Below are 26846 nucleotides of genomic sequence, written 5' to 3'. Positions count from 1 at the left end.
GGCTGACAGAAGTAATTTAGAAGAAAGGGAAGTTGGGAATCAGTGACTGCTTCCATGAACAGGAGGGAAAGGAAACAATGGCTGGGAGAGATGGGTGTTGATTAGAGATGGGCACGAACCAGAAAAAAACGAACCATGTGGTTCGTGGTTCATCAAATTTCATGAACCATGAACCACGAACTTTCATGAACCTGCCTCTGGTTCGTGAACCAGTTCGTTTGGTTCATGAAAACATCACATCCAGGTCAGAAAATCATCACTTCTGGGCCAGCAGAAGGTCACTTCCGGTTCAGCAGAAGGTCTGCAGGAAGTCCATCCCCTGTTACCTAGGAAACTGATTGACTGGCATCAGGCTGTCTGCAGTGACAAACCAAAAAACGAACCAAACGAGCCAGCCTAAAGTTCGTGGCAGTTCATCAGAAATGGGATCTGACGAACCGCTGGTTCGCAAACCACGAACCTGCCTGGTTTGTGCTTAATTTTGGTTCGTATTTTGGTTTATGCCCATATCTAGTGTTGAGCACTGACTCCTTCCTAGCAGAGTTGGTGCTCAGTGCCTGCTTCTCTCCTAGATGGTCTCTTCATTCTCTATAGGTGGTGAGAGGGAGAACGGGGGGAGAAAAGAGGAGATGGAATTAGGGTAGGATGAATTAAGGGGCAGTGTTAGGGGAAAAGGTGGGAGAAGGAGAGTGTGGAAAGAAAAAGATGGGAGGACAGGGCAGTAGAGAATGGGACCAGAGGGAGAATAACCTCAGGAATTTCTGATGGGTCCCTCCTTGTTCTAGTATAAAGACTTAGTGCTCTGGAAAATTACGCTGTCCAGTGTCCTTGCTGCCATTGCATCATTCATTCAAAAGAGGCATACCATATTGGACTGTAATCTGAGTTGATGAAGAAATTGGAGGTGAAATGAAGCTTGTCATAATGGAGGTAGCATTACCAACCTGATATAAATGTATTCTGATCCAGTACACAATTACAAATTTTTAAAATATCATTGATAGATTTGTGACATTAATATTAGCTCTGGTGTACCAATCCCTTAACAATAAAAATAGTTGTAATAATGATTATTAATTATAATAAACACTACTATACAATTTATATAGACTTATACAAGGTATCAATTCTTTTTTTAAAATAAATTCACTTATTTACAAATAAGAAATAATAGAAAGCAACACCATTTTTCAGGATTGTAGCCAACACTACACATTTTATGGTAAATCAGAAAAAATCAGCTAGAACATGATGCATACTTCATATTGTCTATTGTCTATTGTAAGTACTATATACGTTCTAAACAACTTGCTTTCAAAATGAACCCTATGAAGTATACTTTTCTTTTTGAAAGGAGGACATAATCTAAAACAGGAACAAAAAGAATATAAGATTTTTCAAATTACAGGCTTAATCAGCAACTCAGTCCAATGTTTTACAGAGTAGCCCAAAATCCCACTGTGGTAAATGTAAGTTTGATCCTGTGATTTAAGCCTTTTTTTATACTAAGAGAGTAGGTGGCAGTCACCTCTCACATACAGTTAACCTACTCTTGATCCACCCAGAACAGTATGTAGCAGGACAAGGATAAAAGCTGAATTTGTGGGAATTGTGCTTCTCTAAGGTAGTTATTTTAAAAGATTTCCTTTTGCTAGCAACACTAACTTAAAATGGAGCTTTGATCAAAACTATAATAAGAGTTTAAATAGTGGTGTGTCCAGTGTGGTATATGTGAGGCTGGATGGAAGACGGGGTTCAAAAGTTCAATGATTCAACATCTTTCACAAGTTATACCCTTTAAGACCATTAACTTCAATGGACTTAGAAGAACATATATCTGCTTTTGATCGTACTATCCGTACTCCACTATGAAGTACATTGGCTGATTCTGGGCAGTTTCTCAGATGATTGTATCTTGATACATTGATATACCATAGTTTGTCATTATAAGAAAGAGACTAAAATTATGGCTCATTGTGAATCAAGTGGTTCCTAAATTGCATGCAAGAGCTGGGGCAGACTGAGAAGGGAAAACAGCCTAGGAAAAGGGCCATGCCCCCTTCATAGCCAGGCATCCCCCTCCCTGGCCAAGCTCCCAAAGAAAGAAGGGCTGGCCAATGCTGTGAGGTCAACCCGACTGAGGTAATAATAATAATAATAATAATAATATTCAATTTATATACCATCCTTCAGGACAACGTAACACCCACTTAGAGCAGTTTACCAAGTATGTCATTATTATCCCCACCACAACAAACACCCTGTGAGGTAGGTGGGGCTGAGAGAGCTCCTAGAAGTTGTGACTGACCCAAGGTCACACAGCTGGCTTCAAGTGGAGGAGTGGGGAATCATACCCAGTTCTCCAGATTAGAGTCCCGTGCTCCTGCATGGGGCCAAGCAAAGCAAAGAGAGTTTTGTCCCTTCTGGGACAACCGAGCCTAACCGAGGTGAGTCAAACCCCAATCTCAAACTGGAAGCTGATAAGATAAGCTTAAAATCCCTCACTGTCAGATCAGCTTAAAAGCCCTCACTATCCCAGCAAGACAGAAACCTGGTAAGGGCTCCAAGAAACCGATGTGGATGTACAGAGAGCTCCAGAATAAGCTAAGGGAGAAAAAGGAAATGTTCAGGAAATGGAGAGAAGGACAGACCTCTAAAGAGGAGTATATGAGGGTTACTAGGTACTGCAGATCAGCCATCAGAGAGGCCGAAGCTCAGTACGAGCTGGGTCTGACCAGAAGGGCTTGCCACAATAAGAAAAACTTCTACAGATATGTGAGAAGCAAACGCAAGGTAAAAGAGGCAATTGGACTGCTGTTGGGAGTAGATGGAGAAACTCTGATGCAGGACAGAGAAAAAACAGACAGGCTTAATGACTTTTTTTGCCTCTGTTTTCTCCCTGAAGAACTCAGGCACATCTAGAGATAGTAGAAAATGTGGCAGGACACCTGAGTGGCTAATTGACATTGACAGAGAGGTTGTGGAGAGGCATCTGGATGCACTGGATGAATACAAATCCCCTGGGCCAGATGGGGTGCACCCAAGAGTGCTGAAAGAACTTTCTAGAGAACTTACAGAACCCCTGTCTATCATCTTCAAGCCCTCCTGGAGGACTGGGGATGTGCCACAAGATTGGAGAAGAACAAATGCTATCCCAATCTTTAAGAAAGGGAAGAAGGATGACCCGGGAAACTACAGGCCGGTCAGTCTGACTTCTGTTGCTGGGAAGATATTAAAACAGATTTTAAAGGGATCAATCTGTAAGCATCTGAAGGACCGCTCAGTGATCCGGGGAAGTCAGCATGGTTTTGTTCCTAATAGATCTTGCCAGACCAACCTGGTTTCCTTCTTTGATCGAGTGACCAGCTTACTGGATCAGGGGAATTCTGTTGACGTGATTTATCTGGATTCCAGTAAAGCTTTTGATAAGGTCCCCCATGACATTCTGATGGGCAAACTGGAGGACTGTGGACTGGACTATAGGACAGTTCGGTGGATAGGGAACTGGTTAGAGGACCACACCCAAAGAGTGGTGGTCAATGGCGTTTCATCAGATTGGAGGGAGGTGTCCAGTGGGGTGCCACAGGGCTCGGTTTTGGGCCCGGTACTTTTCAATATTTTTATCAATGATCTGGATGAAGGAGTGGAAGGGTTGCTCATTAAATTTGCTGATGATACCAAATTGGGAGGAGTAGCAAACACCCAAGAAGATAGAATTAAAATTCAACAAGACCTGAATACTCTGGAGAAGTGGGCAGCTGTGAATAGACGCAATTCAACAAAGATAAGTGCACAGTATTACATCTGGGCCACAAAAATGGGAAGCACAAATACTGGATGGGGGATACACTTCTGGGCAGTAGTATATGTGAAAGGGATCTTGGGGTAAGAGTGGACTGTAAACTAAATATGAGCAGTCAGTGTGATGCGGTGGCAAAAAAGGCTAATTCATTCTTGGGTTGTATCAAAGAGGCCATAGCGTCGAAATCGCAGGAGGTCATAGCCCCTCTCTATACTGCCTTGGTCAGGCTGCATCTGGAGTATTGTGTGCAGTTCTGGAGGCCTCATTTCAAAAAGGATGTGGCCAAAATCGAGAGGGTGCAGAGGAGAGCGACGAGGATGATCAGGGGTCTGGAGACTAAGCCCTACGATGAAAGGCTAAGGGCCTTGGAGTTTGGAGTTTGAGGGGGGACATGATTCCTCTCTTTAAATATTTGAAAGGCTGTCATTTGGAGAAGGACAAGGAGCTGTTCCAGTTGGCAGCAGAGGGTAGGACCCGAAGCAGTGGGCTTAAATTACATGCACAAAGGTACCGGCAGGATATTAGCAAAACCTTTTTCACTGTCAGAGTAGTTCAAAAGTGGAATCAGCTGCCTAGGGAGGTGGGTGAGCTCCCCCTCACTAGCAGTTTTCAAGAAGAGGCTGGATGAATACTTGTCAGAGATGCTTTAGGCTGATCCTGCACTGGGCAGGGGGTTGGACTAGATGGTCTGTATGGCTCCTTCCAACTCTATGATTCTATGAATACTACAATAATGTCCCACATGCATGCACAGTTACAGCTGTAAATAGGTGGCTTACAGGGTGTCATCTGTGGGACCATCCATCCATCCGTCCTTGGCTCCCTTTATCTTGCATTCTTTTTCTTCACCAATCTTCTGTCACCTTATGATTTAATTTCAATAATTTTAATTAAGCCTGCTAGGAGCTGCCTGCCTCCACCATGCTGCCTTCCTGCTGCCAACACTTCCAGGTTGTGCTGGCTGGTTTTCCCTGTTTTGTTCAGTATGTGCAAAACAGCAAGTCCTCAGAGACTTCCTCCCCACTGCTTGAAGCACATTCAGTACACCAGTGATTAAGACAAGAGAGGCTCCAGAGCGTTGACAATCGGCATTGCCACAGCACCAGTTTGTTCCTCAGCTTACTTATCCTATCTCTAGCTGACTGTCAAGACAGTGGGGACATGGCCAGGACAGGGCTGGTTGGTTTAAACAGATAAAAGTTTTGGGCCAAGAGTGAGCAAAAAAGGTGAGTTTTATCTGTCCACACTGTTTGCTGAGAATAAAAGCAACAAAGGCTATAAAAGCTTTTAAAGGAAATCAGTGGATCAGCTATTTGGTTGTTGTGGATTTTCTGGGCTGTATAGCCGTGGTCTTGGCATTGTAGTTCCTGACGTTTTGCCAGCAGCTGTGGCTGGCATCTTCAGAGGTGTAGCACCAAAAGACAGAGATATTTCAGTGTCACAGTGTGGAAAAGATGTTGGCAGGTCATTTATATCTACTCAGGAGGGGTGGGGTTGAGCTGAGTCATCCTGTAAGAGTTTCCCAGGGTGTGGAAAGCTAATGGCGGGAGGCTTCACTGTATCCTGAGGAGGTTCTTTTGCATATGGATTGGTGCTTGATGTGCTAATCTTCTCTGCAGGGCTATTGTCGGGTATAGAGTGTTTTGTTAGCCTGGTGTTTTTCAGAACTGGAAACCATGCTCTGTTCATTCTTAAAGTCTCTTCTTTCCTGTTGAAATTGTGCTTATGCTTATGAATTTCAATGCCTTCCCTGTGCAGTCTGACAAAGTAGTTAGAAGTGTTGTCAAGTATTTTAGTGTCCTGGAATAGGATACTGTGTCCTGTTTGAGTTAGGCTATGTTCAGCCACTGCTGATTTTTCAGGATGGCCAAGTCTGCAGTGTCTTTCATGTTCTTTTATTCTTGTCTGGATGCTACGCTTTGTGGTCCCGTTGTAAACTTGTCCACAGCTTCAAGGTATATGGTATACTCCTGCAGAGGTGAGGGGGTCTCTACTGTCTTTTGCTGAACGTAGCACCGGTTGTATTTTTCTGGTGGGTCTGAATACTGTTTGTAAACTGTATTTTTTCATAAGCTTTCCCATCTGATCAGTGATTCCTTTGATATATGGCAAAAACACTTTTCCTGTGGGAGACTGTTTTTCCTTAGTTGTTTGATTTATCCTTGGTTTACTTGCTCTTCTGATTTCATTTCTGGAGTAGCCATTTGCTTGAAGTGCGTGGTTTAGATGATTAATTTCCTCATTGAGAACCGCACTTTCTCAACCAGCCACAGCTGCTGGCGAAACGTCAGGAACTACAATGCCAAGACCACGGCTATACAGCCCGGAAAATCCACAACAACCATCGTTCTCTGGCTGTGAAAGCCTTCGACAATATATTGATCAGCTATTTGTCTGCAAAAAAAAAAAAGAACATTAGATTTGTTTCTCCAAAGAATTCATGGTAGCATACATTATTTCCCCTCATTTAGTACACACAATAACCCTGAGAGGTAGGTTGGTCTAAGTGCAATATATAGTGCCATTCCAAGCAGAGAAAATCAAAAGTCACTGGGAAGCTTGCAACACAAAACATCCACCACACATCTAGTTTGGCAGCAGCTAGGGCAGGACTGGAAACGTGATGTGTGGTCAGGCCTGTAGTCTAAATGCCACCAGCTAAGTGGTGAACATACGTATTTAGTGTTTAACTGTCTATGGTTCAAGACTTGTAAGAGAAGATAAATCATGAACCTTCTTGCCCAGGGACTTCTGCTTGCACATGAGTTGAACAGATGCAGAGCCCTGCATAGCTGGAGCAACAAAAGCAGAGACTTGAGGGATACACAGTGCCTTGCTCTGTATCCTCTCCCAAACAAGCTCTGCTGTTGTCTCAGAAGAGATTCTGAGTAACCCTGGCAGGAGCAAAGGGTCAAATAAAGATAGGTTTCTATTATCTTTATCCATTTTTCCCTTGTAATTTACAGGAAGAGATGCTGGTAGATAATACAACAATTAATGTGTTTGATTTTTGTAATTAGCAAACTATTTGTATAATGTGCAAATTAGATCAACTGGATCTGAGGACTCAAATAAGGCAACCCTAGTGGGAGGAGAGAGAAAAGAGACAGTCATAATCAATCTAACCCAAGCTCTCTCACACGTAACTCTAGCAATCAATCTACCGCACACATGCAGTTAAGTCACCAGCAACAGGGCAAAAGTAACTTCAGGACTCTCAATGAGGGTAAACAGATTACATTAATATCAGGGACAAAAGGAAATAGTGTCTGTCAGTGCTCTGGATATGTATATTCAGTCAACTTTCAAAGTCATTCCAAAGGCATGAGTACAATGAATGGCAGAAAATGGAAACACAGGTCATAAAAATGCCAGTCTGGACGATCCTATTCAGCCGGAACCCTTTTGGTTGGATGATGCCCTTGTTGCACATACCTGCAAATGCTGAGTCTTAGCCCCTTCCATCTCCTGCAGCCCAGAAAAATAGAAAAGAGCGCAACACCCGAAGTCTGATCGGAAGATTTTGCAAACTGCTTCCAAAGGTCAAAAATAATTCTGTTTGGATTCAGAGCACTTACTATATTTACAACTGGGCATTGTTCCTGCCAGATATTAATTAGTAATTGTCTTCCTACACATTCCTCTCAGCTACAGAAATGGAGGAGAGGGGCCTGACATTCTGGATGCCATTTTAAACACATCCAGGTTTATATTGCAAACTAAAAAGGGAAAGGAAGAGAAAGCATGAAGAGAAAGGAGACAGCCTAGTCTTAAATGCTTCATTGCACATGCCCACAGAAGCTTTAAGGTAAGACTGTATGGCAATTATTTGACTTGGGTGAGAGGTGGGAAAAGATTTAATCTCTTCCTTTCACTGCAACCTCCCTCAGTTCTCAAAGAGGAATCACATATGGGAATGAGAAAGTGTGGGATGAAAAAAAAAGTACATGACTGTTCAGGAGTTACACAAAGATGTGTACTGCTCTGTAGTATTATCATTTTCAAGAAGCAGAATAGCTAGTAAAAAGAAAAGTCTCTTGAAAAACTTGCAGCTGCAAACACATCACAAACCTCTCACAATGTACTCTCCAATGTCTGTATCCTTTCTTGCATCATATAAACTTCTTCTTCTTCTAGTTCCCTGGTCCCAACATTGTCCAAGCATCTGCATCCCCCATTTCTGACTTTCTTCTCCCAAGAACAGACTCTCCACACAACTGTCACTGCACCCAAATTTTTCTTTCCCTCTTCATAGAAGGCATCCATCAACCTTGTGTTACATGTTCCCAAGCTAAATTGATCCCTGACTCAGATAGCCCAGACTACTCCAATATCATTCGATCTTGGAAGACAAGTAGGGTCGGCCCTGATACGTACTTGGATGGAGACCACCAAGCAAGTCCAGGGTCATTATGCAAAGGCAGGCAATGGCAAACTACCTCTTGCCATGAAAACCCTGGGGTCACCATAAGTTGCTTGAGATTTGATAGCACTTTCCATCTCCAAGCTAAATTGAAAATATATATAAGGAAAGCTAGACATTAGCAGTCAGTAGGGTTGTCCTGGGGACAGGACAACCTAGCAACCCTAGCAGTCAGATAGTTAGTGCCCACTCCTTCCAGACTGTCCTCAGCTTCAGCAATACCTCTGATTTGCAGAATAAGTGGATTTACGTCTGGCTTGCAGAAGAAACAGATTGGACTGAAAGGCCAAGGCAGTGTGGGTTCATGGAGCCAAAATGATATGTTTGCTTATGTGAAACAGTACCACTTCTTTACTGCTCAGTACTTACATGACAGGAAAACTGAGCAGGGAAACTTAACTTACAGTGTCCAGGTTTTTGGGAGCATGAATCACTTTGTAAGTGTCTTAAATCTTCTGTGAAAGGAAAGGGGTTTGATCCCAGAATTTGTAGAACATCCCTATTAAAAGAATGCCCTTTATTGATGGGGAAATGTATAACCCAGGCAGCACAATTTCCCATGCCCTGTTTTTATTCCCACCCAACTAATTTCAACAAGATTTGCAGATTCCATAAAGACAAATATTGTATGCTTGTGGCACTGAAATGGGCCAAATATCACCATCATAGAAATTCCTGGGATGCCTTGAAAAAGCCAGCAACAAGTTTCCACTAGCCTTGTCTTACAGGCTCTTGAAGCTGACTTATCTTCCTAGATGCACACTTTTCGTATGAACCTGGTATGTATCACTGAAGTTAGCCTGAATATAACAGAGAAGTTATTTTGCACTTCTGCTTCCCCTCTCTGCTTTTTTTGTAGACTTATTTTACTGTTAATAGCTGTTTGCCAGCAAGTCATATATTTTACTGGCCATGCAAGAGTTTGGTCAGACTTGGTTTGTGAGGGAAATGGCTTACTTTCTGGTTTATATATTTCAACTTGCTGCATTTGTCACTTTTTAATTTGTCTCTGAAGAACTTGAGAAATATGACCCCGCAACTATCACCACTGGCAAGGCCTAGCTATTTGTACGTTTGTTAACAGTGATGTTCTTTGTTCTAAAGACCAACAGACCCAGACAGGTCTCCAATAGCCTGAACATACTAGATCAATTTTCATTTTATTTTACTTTGCATTGAATTTATATCTTCATGAAGTATTATTAGGGAAGAATGATAGACATCACAATTCCATCTTAACAACTTTTTAAAAAACATAGTATAGCTGCCATGATGACTATACTTTTAAGGTGTAGACTCACAGAGCAGAAATGGGCATTTAACTCTTTCTTCTCATTATTTCCCCATAACCTTCTCTGCATCCATGCCCAGTCTTCCTTCCAAGTCATAACTCCAGCAACTGCATTCTAGTAAAAAGGAGGTTAGAAATTGGATCATGGAACTGATGTAATTTTTCCCCAAGGGCCAGTTAGCCAAGAGGCTGAGCATGCCATATATGATCTTCAAAGGATTTTTTTAGTTAGCAGAAATGCAGAATCCCAATTCAAATTTTGAGTGAAGCACAGGTAAGTGTTTAAGCTTCTACTCCCCCCCATTTTTACCATCTTCTTAAGGAATAACACTCCCCCCCTTCACAATCTTGCAATCCTGAACCAAAGTGGGTACAACACATTTAAAATAATGTTTGGGACTTGGGAGCTGAACATATGGAATTCTGAGCATCTTATCCATTTTGGTCTAAAGAATTGGGGCTGGCAAAGTCATAGTAACAATGATAGTAGACTTTTACCATGTATTTCATATACCTGCTGCTTGCTTTTGTTTAGCTAAGGCAAGGGGTTTCAAACCTTGAGGTTCCTCTGATGGTTATCAGAGGTTCGTCAGAATAAGGAAGTTGCGTGCTGCTACTAAGTTTTGCACACAGCTTTGCTGCAGGGTGTTTGGATCCCCTTGCTTGTACTTTAAATGCAAAAAGCAGCTATGGGGAGGGATATGGATGGATGCCATAGAACTGGGGACTATCCCCTGGGAAAGGGTCAGAACTCTCTGGTGCACCTGGGCATAGTGGGGGGGGGGTCATTAAGATGCTGCCCATAAAATGTTTTAATAAGGTGAAACACTTTCTATATGTGCACTGAATAATTAGATGGCACAACATAAGACTGGTATTGTTTCACTTGCTGTATTTCTTATTCCAGGATAATGAGATCTTCAGGATGAACACGCTACTTTTTGTAGTTTTCACTCATTCTTTCATGCTGCTCCTTGCTTTTCAAAATATAAAATGAAATTGATTTCCCTCATAATAGGAATGTCTCTGTTTCTGTTATCTCTTTTAAGAATCACATTTGCTTTGCTTTCAGGTTGCTATTCCCTCTCCTTCCACCCAAAATCTGGCTGATGGTCTGGTGTTGCCATATGCTAATGACACAAATCGAGTGGGTGATTAACAAGAGCAACTGACATTTGGTGAAGTACAAAATCACAAGCTAAAAGCAAGCTAATAAAACCACAACTTAAGATATGTATAGCCTTGGAGTCCCTCGATGGGGTGTATGATTGAGATTATAGATGTAGCAAGATAAACAGTCTGTAAGTTAAAGCTTCAGCTGTGAACCCACAGGTACTCTTATAACTAGTAAAGGAGTGCTAAGGCATGGGTGATTAATGAGACAAACTTATTAGAAACTACTGCATACCTACAAATTTGTCACTTATCGATTAAGCAGTTTTGGTTTTTATTTTTCATACTTGTGTAAAAGAGGAAAACAGGGAAAAAAAGAAAAACAGGAAAAAGGAGACACCCTTCTTTATCATATGCATTTTAAAAAGAATTAAGTCCCACATAAATTTGCTTCAGCAGCTCTATACACTTTTCAAAACTTCAGGTTTGGAACACTAACATCCCAAATACTCCTGATTGATAGTTCAAGGCCAAACATTGATGGAGGGACAAGGAATAAAAAAAAAGGGAATATTTCTTTTCCTAACTCAAGAAAACCAGTTCAATGGTTGATTGCTCTGGGAAAAGTCCAGCTTTGTACAATATGTGCATAGGATTTCAATTCAAATGCATAGGATTTCAGCTTTAGCTATCAATGGGTAACCATTAAAGTGACAGTAATGTTTAGTTCCTCTAATCTAACATTCACAGTCAAAATCACTAAAACACTGGTATAAATTGTGAATGTACTTCCATCATAACTTATCTTTAATAGCTGATTTCATGCACCCGAGAGGAATTATCATATGATAAACAAGAACCTGTGACCTGATGATAAAATGGTAGTGTTAAAACTTGATAGGAATTAGTCGTGTAGGATGACTTTTATTTGGATAGGATTAACTAAGTAAACAGATGAAAAACATTCCCACAGTGAGGAGTGATGCATACATTTGGTGACTCTTATTCGGGTGTTGTGAGATTTTTCAATACCTGTTTGGTTTAGATGCAGATTCGGATTGCAGAGGCAGGAGACCATAACAATACACATAGTTATGCACAACATAGGAGAAATAGTTGCATAATCCAATCCCATTTTGTCACAAGCAGCACGGTCTTGTGTGATTTTTATACATAGATACTTACATGTAGGAAAAACATTCACAGCATAACATAAAATGAATGCATGCCTGTACATTTTCCTATATACACACTATGTATATAGTTTGGGTAAAGGCTGATAGACATTTGAGAGCGGGCTAAGGGCATCTCAAATCCTTGGCAGCGCTCCCGCACGGGCTCCACCCTTGGGTTTGGCAGCTGCTCCTCGGGCTCTGGAAAGTACCCAGGAACTTTAATCAAACTTCTTTATTTTTAGCCCTGCGGATGCTCATTCCAAGCCCTCTGGGGAGTCGCCGGAGCAGCCGTAGGCTCGGAGAGTAGCAGCCCGCAGCTTCGGGATGGGCTCGGTGGCGCTGGCCGCGGCTGGGGACTGGCTGGAAACGGCCTCCTCCTAGTGGCCCCGAACGACAGCACGAGCGCAGCAGCTGCAACCGCCGCGCCAGACAAGCCACTCGGCAGCTGGCGAAGGGGAGGGGCAGGTCGAAGGCACCACGCCTTCCTCGCGCCGCCCAGCCTTCGCTCGCTCGCTGCCCGGCGTGGTGCAGCGCGCCCCAGCTTGGAAGCCTACGAGCCGCGAGAGGAACGGTATCGCCGCCAGCTAGAGGCTGGTATGCTCTGGGTGAGGCGGGCTGGAGCCCCGGTTGCTCTGCTGGTACGAAAGTACGAGGAAAGGAATCCGAGAGCGGGGTGAGCGGAGGGGCGCTGCGTGAGGCGAGCGGGCAGGGCACGCGCGGACGGGCGATGAGATTCTGTGAGAAGTTGCAGCTGCCGAAGGGGAAGCCGCTGCACGTGCCTTTGGATTGTTTCGGTCGGCGCAGGCGGAGCACCCCAAGGTCAGAGTGTCAGGAGCGGGAGGCGAAAGCGGGCGCGCCCTCGTATGGGGGGGTGGGGGCGCAGGGACGGCCCTGGCCCGGGGGGGGGGGGCGGCCCTCGCCCCTCTTTCTCTCACTTTGTGGGAAGTTGTGCGGAGCGAGGAGCTGGCGAGGGGAGAGAAGACGGTTCTGGATGAGCAGCTGCCGCGCGCACGCGTAGGAAGCAGTCCTGGGGGCGCATAGGCGCTGCCCCTTTGGAGCGCAAAGGAGGCGTTGTGCCAAATGGAGCGCCCGGCGAGGAAACTCCACCGGCGGGGGGCGTAAGGCGAAGAGCTGCTGAGGAAGCATGCATAGGACGCAGAGGACCCTGTTGTCTCTAGCCCCATCTTCGCAGGAAGCACGTACAGGTGTAGCAGAACAGCACAGGGCCGGGGATGGAGGACTTGACCCGTGTTAGATTGTGGCCCCCTCACCATTCCTTCAAAGAAAGTGTACAGTCGCAGCTAGCCACCCCCCCCCCCCAGCAGCCCTTGACTGACAGTGACCTCCCTAAAGCTACGCACTGTTTTTAATGCACCTTGCCTTATGCTGCCACCACGTAGATGGTCAGGAAGGTACCAATATACGATGTACACCGATACAGAGGCTGGTTATTGTTTCTCAGAAACTCAAAGGGATTTAAAGTTAACCGTTCAGTATTCTAATGCAAGAATATTGATCCAGAGGAGTTAGCCGTGTTAGTCTGGACTCTTTTTGATTTTGCTAATGCAAGAATATGATACTGCTGTTCTCAGTGGTGAATGTGTGAGGTGTTTGTGAGAACCCCACAATATTTTTGCCTTCTGTGTCTTGTGTCCGTTTTCTTCTGGCCACTTTCACCATTGATTGTACTTCTGCATCTGTTTAGCGCTAGCAGTGTCCCAGGCACTGTCTAGGATAGAGTAGTGATGCAGTCTCCCTGAGGCTTGTAATGTAAATCAGGATGAGAAGGGATGGGGTCAGAGCCATAATGTGTTCTTGTGCCAGGCCGCAGACAGCCTAGTCTTTGTTGTTTGGGATATTTGCCCTGACACGCACAAATGGCATGCTACAGAATTGATTGTCTGTAAGAATTATAGGTGGGGGTGGGGGTGTGGTCTGTGTACCTGGGTAACATGACATGGCTGTGAAGTCAGTATTGTATCAACACAGTAGTGGATATTTCAGCAAGATTATATAGGTACCCTCTGAGATGTAAATAGATATGTGGGAGTATATTAAATGCATTCTATTTTTGTACAGCTCGACATGGAGAGAGTGCATTATATTGCTAATCAGAAACATTGCTTTTTTAGTGATCCAAGGTCTCTCACTCCAAGGATGTATGGTTGTGCTAGATCATTCAGGCTCTTACACAACTACTTTGTATATTAATTATTAAGTGTATCAGAAGCACCTGTACAAGGTGGACCTGTGTATATATATATGTATGCATATGCAATGCATCTGTATGTTTATGCAGAAGGTCTATGAACAGTTTCTCGTCATTAGCAGAATCTGAGGTGTGAGGAAAGCTGTGTTTTCATTATGTTTAGTTGCTTGACCAGACTTTGCCAAAAAGACTTGTTTCAATTGCTTTTACATGGGAGCGCTGGTTATAGAATTTGTAGGGAAGGTAATTTGTAGAACAGTGTGGCAGAAAAACCCTGCCCCTGGTTAGTGTATTCTGTTTCACTGTTCAGAGTTACTTGCTGCTCTTGAAATGTTCTAACCTCTCCTCATTTCCATTTTTGTCTGCAAAGTGAAGCATACCAGAAACTTCCTAGGAAAAGGCAGTGATATTTTGCAACTAGCTTAAATTTTTAAGTCCTTTTAGGCTTTGAAATTATCCTCACTGCTTTGTAAGTTTACTGATAACAAAGAAGTATGCAGTTTGTTGTGTCTTTTTCTCAGTTATACACACCTCTGAATTAAGTGCAGACACTGAGCTGATCAGATTTGACTCTGTAAACAGGGGCACTTGACTTTTTTTTTTTAAAATGTGTCCTTTCAGAATGTTAGCAGTCTGGAGCAAGGCCTTGGTGAAGCTGCGTAATGAGTAAGATAATGTAATTTTGCTGTCATCTTGCTGGGTTGCCTGTTGGGTTGAGGCCTATCTGACTGAGAATTACTGATTGGCTAATTACAGTATTTTTGTGGTGATTTGTCAGGGAAGACATTTGTTAAATTGCTTGCATCTGAGGTAGAACTTGCTTTTTCATTTAATTCATTTTTCATTTAATTCATCAGGATATGTGTTTGTTCAACTGAACTTGTCTATGGATCTGACTACTGGACAATTAATATCTGTGGATAATTATGAATAACTCTTATGAAATAGGATAACTCTACTGAATTGTTATTTTATGTGCCCTCAGGGTTCTGTAATAATATTGTTGGGCATGACACTTTTAAGCAAGCTGCTCATCTCTGTGAACTACAGCAGGGCCATCTGTGATCTTTCTCTTTGCTTTACAACTGCTTTCTTCTGCAGACAACAGACCCTTTAAATCGTAATACTGTAGGTGTAAAGGGCAGCTTTGGTATTTTTTTTAAAAGCATGGCTATTCCTGCTGCATATTTCTGGAATTCTGTCTGGAATTTTCAGTTCACACACCAAGACATCAAGACTTTTCCCAACTATGTTAGTTTCATATGTGTTAATTCCCATTCTGGATTTGTATAGCAGCCAAATAATATATTTTTGTCTGTTGCATACTTCTCTTGTTTCTGATGTGAAGAGCCATAAACAACTTGTAAAACTGAGGCAATCAAAGGTGCCATTTATATTCTACAGTTAGAAACATAGATTCATTACAGTTTTTCATGAGGAGTAGGTATTTTGAAAGCATGGATAACTAATTCAGTTATGTAAACTATTGTCCTGTTAAACAGCATTGCTTTTACATTAGTGCTTGGCTTTCCTTAATTAAGGAAAGGCAATTTCTGAAAACACTACTAACATTTCTACTGTCCACTGTATGTACTGGTGATAAGTGTCCACAATCATGGTACTGAACCAAATTCTTCCTCATCTGATATGCTAAAAGCATCTCTCTCTCTCTCTCTCTGTCGCTGGGGGCCATTTCCTCTTATTGGGCATTGAGTCAAAATAGTCATTTGGCTTATTCCAAGCCAAGAGAAGAAAATTAATTTATATACTGAAAAGAAATCTTTGCTTATATAATGGTCACCCATACAGAAGTATTTTAATGAGCCTTTATCCCAAGTGATTCTTGGAAAAAAATAGTGTTTATAAATACAGGCAAAATGGAGGTCAGATGTGCTTTCTGATGTTAACAATCTTACAGTTTAGGAATGGCAACAAAAATGTTGATTTCAAATTTAACATTTAATACAAGAATGAGAGGTGAATATGGATAAACTGTAGAATTTGCATTATGAAGAGTTTCTAATTACAATGGGAAATTCTGTAATAGGTTCTGTTATCTGTACCCAACTACAAGAGACAAGCTCAGAAGTGAGCATGTTAGTAGATGAAAGTGAACTGTGATACTTCAGTTACTTCTGAATGTTCAAAGGAACTGGGAAGCCCAAGAGCATTATGAATAAAATTATATTTCATACTTGTATGCTAGGAAATAGGAATGTGCTGTTATCGTTAGGCTGAAGTTCATTTACCCAATGAGAGAGACTTCCACTTCTGCATTTTTTTCTTCTTTGCCTTTGTTGGTGATAGTTTTTGGTAAAGGTGATATGTAGCTAGTTGTGTGTTCTGTTTTTGGGTTTGAAAGAAAATAATGTAAATGTTACAACACTGGGGAAAGAATAATTCAAGCCAATTTGATCAATCAACAAGTTCCTATGTTGTGTGCTCCTTCCCCCTCTGTTGCGAGTAAATCAGTGGTGGGAATCTTGTCTCTTCCTCTATGACCCCCTTCCCCTTTGACTTAACAATTCAGATGGCATGAGAAGCATTTTAAAATTCCAAAACAACAAAGTATTTTATTTAATATAGAGGGGAAAGGTTGGGTGAAAACATGGGTTGAAAATTTTTGAGGTTATCTCAGTATAGATAACTGAGATAAAATCAGTACATACACAGACTTAAGGTCTTATGCTTCCGACTAATAAGAGTTTCTTAAGCTTTTTACAGTTATTTAATTCTTTATGTGGAAAGAACATAAAGAATTTCCCAATCACTTTAGTACACTTTCTTTGAGCATTCTCTTACTCTTTTGGTTTTCAGAAGGCTGGTACCGTCTTTCCAGTAAATCCAACAAAAGAGGCTACCATGGGTACCAGACAACAAAATGAAAGAGAAACCCTTCCACAGGAAAATGACCACAACAGTCACACTGCAGTGTGCTAAAGTCCGCATTAGAAATTTTGTTTATTTGTTGTGTTATCAGATCGAGTGTTATTAGTTACGCCCAGGAGTCATTTCGCAGAAAAAGAGCTGGAGGAACTCATTAGCATATGCCACGCCCCTTGCCATCACTGGAAGTGTGCCATTGGCATAACTGATTTGCATATGACACACACCCCTGACATCACCTATCCTGGCTGTTTTGGACCCAATCCTGGCCATTCAGGGCTGAAATTGGGCCCAAAATGCCAAAAAGGGGATGAAAATGGCCGAAAAGGGGCCCAAAATGGTCAGGATTGGGCCACTGCTGAGTGGGAGAGTGATCCACCACCCATCAGAGGCCTGATCTGGGCCATTTTGGCCCAAATCCAGGCTGAAACGGGCCCAAAATGGCCAAGAGTCAGGTGGGCAGGGCCACCTGACATGTGACCTCTTTGGGGAACTGCCGGAACTGAGTTCCTGTGCATTCCTCCTCGAAATGAGCCCTGGTTACGCCCTTGGAAAAGTTGCTCTACAAAACTGGCCATCAGCTAGCGGCCTGTTGGGTGGTATTCTTGGGATGTTTCAGACATTGGCAGCAGCAACAATCATGGATCCAGTACCTGGAACCAAGAGAGAACAACTATTAGTTACATGTTTGTTATTGTAGTCTTATCGGTTGGCTGGGAGTGTCCCTCTTGAAGTACCTGCTGTAGACTTGTGAAAATATAATGAAAAGACATTGACATTGAGTATTGCAGTTCTATCCTTCAGGGTTGAAAATATTGTGCATCTTGTATTTCGCATTTCTGATTATTTGTGAATATTTATTCTTGATATTTTTGTATGAATATTGTTGTGTACCTATTATTTGCATTTACACTTTAAATGAATTTTGAATTTCATTGTATATCAAGAGTTGTTAATGACTGCTGTGGTAATTTTCCAGAGGAAGGTTACTCCTTCTCTTGAAACACCAGTAGTCGTCTTGACATCTCCAAGGCAGTTTCTAACCAGACCAGAGCTGTCTTCACTGTTCAGAACAAACTCCCTGTTTGACTGAGTAAGGATATTCTCTTCTCACTAGAAGATCTATTCCCTTTCTTTGGCCCTAATGAGAGTCTCTACCCACTTCCCAATCTTCCTTGCCAACTGTCTCCTAGTTCTCCTGTCCGTGTTAAACTGCTCTTAGTCTCCAAACGGTCAGTACTTGACCCCTCTCAGCTAGGGCTGAAATTAGACTCTTTTCGCCCCAGCATCCAGTTCAGAAGTCTTTCTCTGTTCAGTTCATGCTACCCAATCAGATTCCTTGGAGTAGCCTGTCACTCAAGGCCCTCTTTATCTGTGAAGAATCAACCATTCAAAATCCTTCAGCTGTTTGTACAGCACTTTTAAGCTTTTAAAAAGTGCTATCCATCACATCCTTCTTTCAGAGTTAATCACATGAAGTTCATCCACATCTTTCCTCCCTTGAACTTTTGGCCAGGGCAAATTTTAACCCGCTTGTGGGAAGGGCGGGGTATAAGTCAATTAAAATAAAATAAGTGGCCAGAGGCACTTGTACTGGGTAGAAGGTTGGGGACACTTTTCTGCCAGCTGAAGAAGATGTTTGATGAGCATTTGTTTCCCATCTCTTACATGTATTTAGCCTGGGCACGGCCAGAGGTGCAAGCCCAAGGGCCAAGAATCCTGTGGCTCTAAGCCTGAAACTTGTCACCTGTCAGTGAGTTGACCTAATTAAACCACTCAGGATGTTGGAACATCACATTTCATGTTTTTGCTTGAGTCCCCAGATGAGATAATGATATAAATGCCTAATTAAACTGTACATTACGGCCATATCTTCCCTCTACTAGTTTATCCCAACCCCTTCTAGACTTGGTAGATCAAGGTGCTGTGCCGTGGGTAGGTTGAATAGTGATAATCAGAGCACTGGAAAAGAATGAGGCAGAAATAGTGTTGGTAATCTAATGGACAAGAAGGGAAGGGTTGGCTGTGGTAGCCACAGAGATGCGTTGATGGGTTGATGATAGGGGAAAAGATAGAAACAGTGAGCTCTCTTTATATTACCAAACTCAAGAGGAGTGTAGAAATCAAGGATCTTCAGTTTGACATTACACTTTGAACAGCACTGGAAAACATAGTGTATTGTTAGGGACTCCCCCCTCCCTTTCTGTTGGGTTTGAAGCTGGGCAGGGATACTGTATGTAGGACTTTATTCTGTGATTTGTGATTCCCCTCCAGAGTTCAGTGGGATATTGAAGACTCTAGTCTAAATGAGACCCTAGATAAGGATCTGTTTGGGGCAGAGTATTCAAGTCAGTCAAAATTTATAAACCCTTGGTTTTTTGAAACTAAATCTTCAGTGTAGTTTATAAACAAAGAGCTTTCATTTCAGGACATCAGGAAAAGTCGCACTCTCCTGTGCAAAACTAAATTAATCAAGAAGGCTTTCTTGTTCAGGTAATAAAGCTATGTTGTAAGGAAATGGAAGGAAGTATCAAAGAGAGCCTTCAATGAAGGGATAGGAACTACAGACTATACAGTGTTTGTTACTGTCACTTTTATGTAACATCAAATTGCTTATGTTTCGTTTCAGTGTTGTTTAAGCTCTGTATCAGATTTCTGCTTATTGTTCAAAATTCTGCAATTTGCACCCAATTGTATTTATTGAAGTTCCAGCTGTTGATAGTATTGTAATCCCCTTGAGTCCCAATGAGAATGGTGGACTATAAATAATGTAAATAAAAAAGATAAGTTGCTTAAACAATAAGCTATTGAAGTGAGGGCAGAAAATCCTGATGAGAAGTTCTTACTATCAAACTTGGTATTTTGCAGTCATTAATTGTGTGAATGGAAGTCCCCGATACAAACCTCACTTCTCTTATGAACTCAGTAAGGCCTGGTTTGGAATACACTTACCTTAGTGACCTAGTCTCTGGGTACTAGAACATATCTTTGGTGCAAGGACAGTCCTTGCTGCAGCTCCTTTTTTGTTCTGGTGTTAACCATGTTTTATGATGTGGACAATGGAAAGCAGTTGTAGCATAATCTCCCTTGTGACTTTTGGCTTTTTGCATTACTTTTTAGTTGAACAGAGAAATGCTGTAGGAGCTCCACCACAGAGAAACAAGAATATTGGGCCTTAACAATAACAATACAGTTTCTGAGCCTGACCTCCAAAATATGAACTAATACTGGGTTTACCTTTAATAGTGTTTTTGGTGGTGTGTTTCTGAAATAATATTCCAAAAGATGTTATAATTCAGAGTTATGTTATAGTTAAGCTCCTAGTGGGCCTCCTAGCTTCTGAAGAACCTGTTAGACCTCTTTTTAGCTATCCCTGAGTGGCTGGTTGTCAAAAGGCAGTGCCACCATATTTCTATGAATGTGGTTGATCAATCACTTAGGATTTTTTGATATAATAACAACATTTGATTTATATATCACCCTTCAGAACAAGTTAATGCCCACTCAGAGTGGTTTACGAAGTGTGCTAGTATCCTCACAGCAATCACCCTGTGAGGTGGGTGGGGCTGAGAGAGCTATGGGAAGCTGTGATTGACCCCAAGGTCACCCAGCTGGCTTCAAGTGGAGAAGTGGGGAATCAAATCTGTTTCTGCAGGTTAGAGTCCTGCCACTCTCAACCACTACACCAAACTGTTTCTGTATAAATGATGTATTAGTACCACCTATTATCCTTTAGCACATTGCAGTTTATATTTCATTGTGGTAATAAAGTTTCTGGCACCTTTTGTCTGTGCTTATTCAGTGGAAAATTTACATGTGTTGTCTGCTGAAAGAAGTTATAAAATAATGCTTGCTACAGTCTGTGTCAAGTGAAAGTTCAGTGTGGTTGAAAAAGCTCCTCAGTAAACCCTTTGAACTAGGGTGAATTGTTCGGGCAAGACAACTGAACTGAAAATTAGAGTTCTGCATATGAAAAGACACTAGGAAGTACAGTAGATTGGGGGCTGGAAGCAAAGAGCCAGAATGGCTGGAGGATGGGGCAGAGCATACTGTAACCTAAAAAAATCCTTTATGAAAGGTAGGTGGAGGAGAGAGGCCTTAAGAATGGCAGAGGAGATAGAGTTTGCTATAAATAGTATATTTAAGTAGGAATCTGTATAAAAATTTCATGTCCGAAGGAGGAGAGTACTTACTTTAAACTACAAAGTGGTGGTATGCTTTGTGTGAGGTCAGGTCAACCATGGCATTTTTTCACAAGCCTCAGTTTGTATCTGTCCAAATGCTTTTCATTTGAGATGAGGGAGACATCCTGTTATGCCTGGGTGCTCCTCTTCTCATCATCCTAAGAGGCAGGAAAGGAACTGTTTTTTCTGCCCTTGATGGGAGGGGAATTCCTACTCCTTTCAGTTTTCTTTTCCTGCCTCTTAGTGACTTCACAGATCTTTGTGTGCTCTAGGGGACCTTACAACATACAGTGCTTATTTGTCTGCAGAATCTTTGTTTCATTTGACTGACCCCTTCACTAATCTTATTTTTCCAAAAGAAAAAAACCTCCACATGTTGGCTGCCCCACCCCCAAGCTAGAAGTTTTCACCTGATTAGCTGTGGAGGCATTCATTGTGGTAACCTCCTCAGAGGGAGATTTTGGGGCAATAATCCTCAGGTAGTGAGACATGAGGGCCCTGCTGTCTCACAGCACCTCCTGTCACAGTGAAGCCTGAATGCGGAGAATCCCATTGACCAATGTGGCACTCACTCGATGTTCCAGGAAGGTGGGCAGGGCTGTTGCGAGAAGAATAAGCTGGTCACCAGCGCCACCACAGTCATTCAGGAAAAGAGCAAGCAGGCCACAGTGGGATGATGGCAGTTTTACTTCCTTTCTTCATAGCCGACTTTTTGTCTTCCAGGCACCTTGAAAATCTCATGGTCTCACCTAAACTGCCGTGCCTCTTGTTGTGGAGTGAGAGAGAAGGCAGAGAGGGAAGCATTTCCTCTCATTCCAGATACCAAAGTGCTGCCTAAGATTTGGTTGTTTTATGTGCATGTGTTCGGGGTGGTGCCCCTAGCATGCAGTTGTCATGTGGCTTTTTTTGGTTGATGGTACATGTAGCTCTATGTGAACTATGGTGTGAGTACCACTGAACTAGGTATTTGAATTCCTGGCTCATGAAACCGTGCTGATCTGGCCATCACATACTGAAGAACTAGAGGACTCAAAATAATTTAGTGATGTCTTACAGAAATTTATAATATTTCTTAGGAATCCTGCTATTAAAGACTTTGGAGATTACTTTTATGATTATGGTATTCGTATCTATCAGGATGTAGTGGCCCCACCTCTGCACTCACCTACTCCAGAGGAGCCTCTGGTAGGGGCCAGCCCTGCTCAGGCACCAATGAGGCAAGAAGCTTGACCAGGGGCTGTGGGAAAGAAGCAAAGGTGAGGCCATGCCTAGCGGTGCACGAGCAGCAGCCTCAAAGCCTTGTAGGCTTGGCACGTGCCCCAGAAGGGAGGCAGCACTCAGGCAGCGGATTGCATCTGAGAACATGCCAGAGGAGGCCAGCAGCAGCTGGGGCCTCCTGGGGTCTGGGCAGGCAGGCAAAGCAGCCTCTTAAAATCCTCTGAGGAGGGCAGAAGAAAGGAGGGCCCAGCCAGGGAGGCTACTGGCCTAGATTCCCTTCATTTCTCCTTGGACCTATCCCTGAAGGGAGGGCATCCCTAGATATTAAGCCATCCCAGGGTGGGTCAAGTGGGAAGAGGCAGACCATACCAAGGAGTTTTGGAAGAGGACACTGGCAGGTGGGAACAAGAAAGGATGCTGCATATAATCCCTTCCTCTCCAGATTCTGAGGCTCATCCATGACTGGACTTGGAAAAGGGTATGCTGGAGGGAGCCACAGCTCTGGACTCTGATCTGGTGCAAGGGGAGTCTGACAGTATCATTTAACATTTTCATTGATTAATGTGAGTTATACAACTTTTGGGATGGTCAATGGCTATCAGTAGATTAACAAGGTATTAACAGATTATAGAATTGCTGGAAGAATTTGGCTTTGGAATCCTTGACATCCTAAATCCATGAGCTGAATTTGATACTGAAATAAATATTTACCAGGATGAGTTTGCAGGAGATTTTCCAGGGTTTGCAATACAGATTACCAGTATGATGTACTTTGGACTTCCCTCTGAAGCATCTCTTTTCTCAAGGCTGATTTTGTCTCATGATGCTTATAGCCAAAATGTCTGTGAAGATTGGAGAAGAGGTATGCTCTTGGTTCAGATTTAATATAATGGTTGTGCTTGAAGAATATTTGGTGAACCTTTGCAAGTTGTGTTATTTTGTGTTGCATTCACCTATCACTTTGATCTTGGTGATATTTTGGTGAAAGATATGTTCTCTGACATTAATTTTTTTTCATTCCATACTCACAAACAAAATGTTTTGCTGGGGTGCCCTGCATTAGAAAACAATCAACATCATTATAAAATAAGATTCAGTGTAACTAGCATTAGACTAAAAACTAAAATGCAAATAATTAACACACATATAAATTAAACCTGATATTCTGTAAGGGTTTATACTGCTAACTCTAAAAGTGACATCTCTACCTTCGGCAGAGTGTATCAGCAGCTTAGAGGTGCTGTTGGACTCAGTCCTGCCAATGGAAAAACAGGTCAGTATTGTTGTCAAGAATGTCCTTTAGTTACTTGCATCTGGCTCAAATTGTGTCAGACCCAGCCAATCTAAACATGCTTACCCATGTTTCTGTAACCTCAAGGCTTCATTATTGTAATGTAATCTATGTAGCCTGTTCTTAAAGGAATCTCAGTTAGTATGATATGTAGCAGCACATCTTCTGTGTGGAACGTAATGTTTCAGCAATTATACAAATATGGTAATGTAATTTTACTGACTACCAGTTTTTTCCCCCCACACTCAATTTAAAGTGCCAGTTTTAACCTCTGGTGCGGCTCATGGCCTAGAATGGACATATCTGGTGGCTGCTTCCCCCCATATGAACTTGTGCACCATCAAGCTTCCAGTCTTTGTATCCTCACTTGGGGAGTTTAGATAGTAGTTGTCTGCTCTAGGGCAGTTTTGGTTATAGCCCTCCTTATGTAAAATAGATTGTCAGTAGAGGCAAGATCTGCACTATCTGTGTTCCCTTTTAGGAGGACTTGTAGGACAGAGTTATTGCAGAGGACTCATTGGTTTTATGGATGTTGTCCAAAGTGCTTTTAATGCTTTTGTTGTTGTTGTTGATTTCAAGACAGAGGATTGCAGTGGATTTTGATAGGCATTGTGATTGTACTTGTAAGTTTTATTGCTGTCTTAGGTATGCTTTTATATATTTTATGTAAGCCACTTTGTGGCTTAAGGGAAAAGCAGCCTGTATATAATTCTAATAAATGATAAACTAATTATAAATTTAATTAGCAGCAGCAGTGAAAAAGGATAACATAGTGAAATTAAGCATAGAAAACTGTGTGTAAGAGAACAACAGTGGTTAGCAGTCCAAAAATATTGAGGCAAAAATTCTTTACTTGGAGTTGAAAGGACATCACATTTGAACAGAGGGTTGAAGTACCCCAATGCAGAAGATCCTGTCCTTTGGGGCCACACACTTCTGAAATGGCAGGAGGTCTCCAGTGCTGATATAGCTGTCAGGCAGGGTTGTCCTTTAGTAGCTTATTCTTTAGGTACCCTGATTCCAGGCTCTCTGAAGCTTTAAAGGTAGGAACCAGAATTTAGAACTGAACCAGGGTACAAATTGGCAGCCAGTGGAATTGTTTGAGCATTGACAAGATATGTTGCTGCTGAGTTTTGAAATAATGGAAGTTTTGGGACAAACATAGCATATTGCAGTAGTCTAATTTGACTAGTATAAGTAGTCCAGTATAAGTATAATAAACAGAAGTTTTGTCCTTTTGTACCTCTTCAATTGCTTTTTGATGAAACCCTTTCTTTGCCTGTGTTTTGTTTATTTCTTTAACAAGATTGGATATTCTTATTAAAAAGCTATTTTAAGGTGATAGTTCAAGTCTGGTTATTTTGTGCTGTTCAGTATAATTCAGCATGATATAAAGCAACATGAAAGCAGGCAGTGCTCGGTGTCTAAAAGCTTACCACAAGAATTATGAGATGCAGTAAGTGGCATCCTTGCTATTACATTGAATTTCTGTATGGTAAATGTCTGTCTTTCTAGCACATCCAGCCCTTCCCCCAAGGAGTGCAAGGCAGTTTACATGGGTTTCTCTTACCCAATTTATCCTCATACCAGCTCATAATCCAGCAGCAATGTTCATGTCAAGAGTGGGGAGATGAACCCAGATCCTACAGATCTAAGTCCGCCACTACACCATACTGGTGATAAGGTTGTCATAAAGTCTCTCTTGGTTCCAGTGTTTGGTAATTTTTACAGGCATTTACCTGCATTTCCTGCTTTTCCTTCTGTTAATTTTAAAACTTAAGTATTGTCTTGCACTCTGTCTGCTCTCCCCAAGGTATTGCCCAGGGTTGCTCTTGTTTCAGGCACTGACACAGAAATCTAGGATTGTATATGTGAACAGAATTTGAGTATTTCTGGTCTTAAGGGCTGTGTTCGTTTTGGGTGAATACAGTAGTTGAGGGCCCTATCCTCAACAGTAATAGATAAAACGAGTAATTTTTTGTTGTTGAATTTAGAAGAGATGATCTCTGTCAGTTTGTTCTATATTGATAGGACAGTGCTAGAGCATTTAGACGAAATTCTGAAGTCTGCTAATTACACTTGTGTTTTGGACATGCTGTTGATAGTGGTGTATGAGACACAGTGTTAATATAGTCAGGGCTGCACAGAATTACAGGATGTTATGATTTGGTTTTGTACTGTTTTTGTACAGTTATAATGTCAAGGCAATAAGTACCAGCTGGTAAATCTTATTTCCTGTGAGATGGAGGGCAAGGATCCATAGTACTGTTATCATGAGCATTAACAGGAAGGAACCAATATGATGATATCAGCTTCCTCGCATTTATGTTAATAAGCATTACTTGAAAAGTCCTGGCACATTATTTTTGTTTTAATCATGCTACCTGGTTATTGGGAAAGTGGTTAAAGTTTTAGGAAGAATGTGTCCTTGAGAAAAGACATTAACTGTGGGATCCATGGTTTCAGAATTTTAAATGCATATGACTGGGGAAAGGAGAAATGAATACATGCAAGCGGTTCACACGAACGCTTGAAGGTAAGTGGGAACAGTTTCAAGTCTAAGTTATGTGTTCGTGTTCTAATTTTGAAGGCTTATGAGAGGGAGCTCTTGCAGATTTCCTGAACATTCAGAGTTATACATGTTGCATTGTAGATTTTTTTTGTTCTGTAGAATGATTATGTAAATGCATATTTTATTAAATCGAAACATTGGAATTCATATTGCATAGGTTTATTTTATAAATATTTGCATTTTGGGAACTAACTATACGGCATTGTTTTTCTAACAGTAGCACTTTTAAACTTTTATTTTTCATAAGAATTCACTTTTTAGTTCATAAAAATAGCATTGTTTGATCAGTGTACTTTTTATAAGATGTTAAATCTGGTGGTAACTGGTAAACAAATTGGGCTCAACTGAGAACTTTAATAAAGAAGAATAATTAGCATGAAATAACAGTTATAGGCATGGGCAAAAATTAGAAAATGAAATTCAGCTTGGAAAAGTACAAATTGCTGTGCTTCATCTGAGGGGAAAATTGATTAGAAACACATACATACTCTGTGTGTGTGGGGGGGGTGGGGGGGTGGGGGGGAGAATTTGAAACAGAAGCCTGAATATGTATATGAAAAATGGTTTAGTAACAAAGCTTCTGGGGTGCCCCATGCATAGAGCAAACAAGGTGATGGTTTCCTCTTACAGCTGAATTGGCGTGAAAAGCATTTGAATTTACTAGGTATTGCTAACTGAATAT

The 26846-nt window shown here is 41.8% G+C and overlaps 1 protein-coding gene across 6 annotated transcripts in view; it reads left to right on the top strand.

The window, feature by feature from the left end:
• The first annotated feature begins 12116 nt into the window (after nucleotides 1-12116).
• The window catches only part of CHST15 (carbohydrate sulfotransferase 15), a 119769-nt gene continuing 105039 nt past the window's right edge, over nucleotides 12117-26846 (top strand). For 2 of the 6 annotated variants that reach the window (XM_054982906.1, XM_054982903.1), the window contains exon 1: nucleotides 12117-12477. The gene's annotated coding sequence lies outside the window, so the exon portion shown is untranslated. Of the gene's footprint in view, nucleotides 12624-26846 lie in introns of all 6 variants that reach the window. The other 4 variants (XM_054982909.1, XM_054982908.1, XM_054982907.1 and 1 more) reach the window with 4 other exon arrangements.

The sequence above is a fragment of the Eublepharis macularius genome, chromosome 6 (genome assembly GCF_028583425.1).
Source record: "Eublepharis macularius isolate TG4126 chromosome 6, MPM_Emac_v1.0, whole genome shotgun sequence".
Lineage (NCBI taxonomy): Eukaryota > Metazoa > Chordata > Lepidosauria > Squamata > Eublepharidae > Eublepharis > Eublepharis macularius.
Note: the sequence above shows the minus strand (reverse complement) of the source record. Positions and strands in the feature narration are given on the sequence as shown.